The 2,934-nt window shown below is 48.9% G+C and overlaps 1 long non-coding RNA gene across 1 annotated transcript; it reads left to right on the top strand.

The window, feature by feature from the left end:
* The first annotated feature begins 250 nt into the window (after window positions 1-250).
* LOC125722865 (uncharacterized) lies at window positions 251-2,681 on the top strand. Its single transcript, XR_007386676.1, has 3 exons — window positions 251-959; window positions 1,188-1,684; window positions 1,824-2,681. It is a non-coding gene; the product is annotated as an uncharacterized LOC125722865 (long non-coding RNA).
* The last annotated feature ends 253 nt before the right edge of the window (window positions 2,682-2,934 follow it).

The raw sequence follows: 2,934 nt of genomic DNA, 5'->3' as shown, positions 1-2,934 counted from the left end.
CTTTCTTTATTCAAGGCAATAACTTAGAGCTGTGAGGTACCCACTGTTCTAGTTTTATCCATCGGCCATGGTAAAGGGAGAACTTGGGTAAATCAGCAGAAGTCTCTCACCAACTTCCACCCCGGTTGCTGTTTCCTCTGGTCCCTCGGCATATGGGTTCCCTGCGGAAGCGCGCGCCGTCTGGGGAAGGTTCCCTTATAGCCCAGGGTGGAACAGGGGAAGGTGAAGGTTTGGCACAAAGGGGGGGGGGGGGAATAGGTGAGAAAGGTTGTTTGTTCTTGCTTTTGTTGTGTGAGGTGGGATGTTCTGTGTGAAAGAGCAGGGGACGGTAATGCTTAAGGGCCAGCTATTATGATGTGTTCCATGTTAAATGTATGTGTTGTAATGTATGTTGTTAGTACATGAAACTCCAACTGGTTTCCCCTTGTCGTTGGGCTGTCCCAATTAGTTTAATGGGAAGCCGTATATAAGGGCAGGGGATTAGAGTAAAAAGGGTGGTTGGTGGTCTTTCTTTTGGTCTAATTGTTGTTTGTTTTTTATTTATTTATTTATTTTTGTTGTTTTTGTCATGCTGTGGCCTGTGTGGATTATGGGCATGTCAAGGCCAAGAGAGAGGGGTAACAGCTTGAGGTGAGGCTGGAAAGGCCCCATGAAATAAAGCTACCTTTGTTCTGAGGCCTACTGCGTTTGTGCCTGGTTTCTCCCCACTCGCATGCGGGGTTGTTTGCATTCCCTCAACTCAATAAGGCAGGGCCTGTCCAGCTCTTGCCTTTTTCACATTCAGTATCTACATGTAAAGGGAGCAGACACAGGAAAAAGGTATTGAAGACCCTTGATATGATATTGCTGTTTTTGTTTTAGATTCCAAAGTTAACCCTTTAATTTATCCCTTTTCCCCAAGTAGAACGCTGCATTTACTTTACATTTTGCTTTGGAGTCGGAAGTTCCAAAATCACCAGGTAAGTTAATCGATTGTATGTGTTTTAACTACTAGAAAGATGTTAATGATAAGCCTTAAGATTTATTAAAAATGTATTGTTTTTTTGTAAATTAAAAACGGGTACCCTCGTGGACCAAGACTTGAGGGCATTTGTACAATCCACCTGTACAACTTTAACTGGTTCTGCAGCCTTTTTCTCCCCACAGCCTCTGCTTGTTCCCTTCTTCTCTTTCTGTCTTCCCTCCAGGAGAGCTCCTCAGGCATCTCCTGCCTGTAATTCCTGGGAAATGCCACCTGCCACCCATCCTTGGAAGCGTCGCCCATTCTCAGGATCTCATGCGTCACCATTCATCACAGTCACAGCGCTTGCAGACATCTGGATAAAAGGAAAAGCCCATTTTTTTAAAACTTACACGTTAAATTTTCCTCTAATTACCATTTTATTCTTTTAAATTTCATTATGTTTAATTACATTTAGTATGGATTAAGGCACAGCCAGCCTGGATTAAGGCATCACCAGCCTGGCATCAGACTCTCCGGACAATGCCAGCCCAGAGGGGGCTGACCTGGAGGACATTCCCCCGGAGGACATGGAGTGGGAGCCTCCAGGTCTTGACCTGAGTCCCACTCCGTGGTGTCAGCCCCGTGGCCAAAGTTTCCCCAGCCGAGGAGGCTATCGCCGCGACAACGGCAGGGTCAACAGAAATCCAGTCGTGGGCTCAGCTCCGGGAGGAAAAAACGAGGGTATGCTACCCAGACCTGCCTCCTGATCCAGGCTTGGTCCATGATGGTCTTTCAGGGTATCCCATCCAATGGTTCCCAAAAGGAACCACCTCCGGTCTCCTTATGGCTCTGATACTGGCCTGTGCTTTTGTTTTGCAAGGTCCCTGGTTTGGTCCAGTTCCTGTCCTGCCTGCCCCTCGACACCCTCCGACTCTGCCAACCCCTCGCCGTCTACCGATGCTGTTCTTCCCTCGGCTGCCGCAGACGAGTAGAGCTTCTACAGACCCAGACAGGATTCCAAAGGCCCCCCTGGCCGTGACCCTTCTGCGGCACCCCGGAGCCCATCAGAGGCCCTGAACTGTTCACTTTACCTCCCATGCTACCTAGTGTCTTGCCCCTCCTAATACCTCAGTCTTTGGTCTGTAGTCTTGCTTCCCCGTGGCTCTCCCTGGTTTCACCTCTTAGCCTGATTTCACTGTTCCAGCCCCCACTCCAGTCACTCTTGCTTCCCGCTTTAGGTTCCCCTCTCCTGGCCATATTATTGTTGCACTGGTTCCGTTGCTTGCCTGTCTTGTCTGGTTGTGTCCTGCCTTGTCTGTCCCTGTGTCGTCTTTGGTCCTTTTGATGCCCAATCCCTCCCTTTTGTCTCCTTCTACTGTGTCCTTTGTTCCCACTTACCCACTGACACCCACTGTCTGTCTTTTGGTCCATAGTCAGCATCCCTGTTGGATTACCTGGCCTGTCATGATTTGTGTCCTGGGGGTTAGTCTCCCCTGTTGTCCTTGGTTTTGCCCTGGTCTGTGTGTCCCCTCAATGATGCCCTTGTACCCGGAGGGCACAGGATTGGGAGGGGGGCGTTTACTGTCATATCTTGCCCATTTAATCAACCTTACCCTCCAGTTCTCCTCCCTGATGAGCCACGCTTGGTGTCTATTAGTCTCACCCCATGTTCCTCCCCTTCTGTCAGTCACTATCAGCTTCCTTGTGTTTTCCCATTCCTTAGTCTGGTAAAGTGCCCAGTCCTATCTTCTCCAGTTGTGTCCTTGTCTGTTTGCGTCTCTGTGCCCAAACCTGCCTGTCAATAAAACCCCACGAAGGGGATTCTGCCCTACAGCTTGCATTTGGGTCCTACTTCCCACCGGTGACGTGACAGAGGAATACATGCTTAGTGCCAGGCAGAAATCTTTGATTTTGCATCCATATGGTGACTTGGTGAAGTTAGCTGATAGTTCTCTTGATTCCAAAGACATGATTCTTGTCTGTGCATTATG

This window comes from Brienomyrus brachyistius, unplaced genomic scaffold (genome assembly GCF_023856365.1).
Source record: "Brienomyrus brachyistius isolate T26 unplaced genomic scaffold, BBRACH_0.4 scaffold43, whole genome shotgun sequence".
Classification (NCBI taxonomy): domain Eukaryota; kingdom Metazoa; phylum Chordata; class Actinopteri; order Osteoglossiformes; family Mormyridae; genus Brienomyrus; species Brienomyrus brachyistius.
The sequence above is the reverse complement of the archived record's forward strand: the minus strand, read 5'-3'. Positions and strand labels throughout refer to the sequence as shown.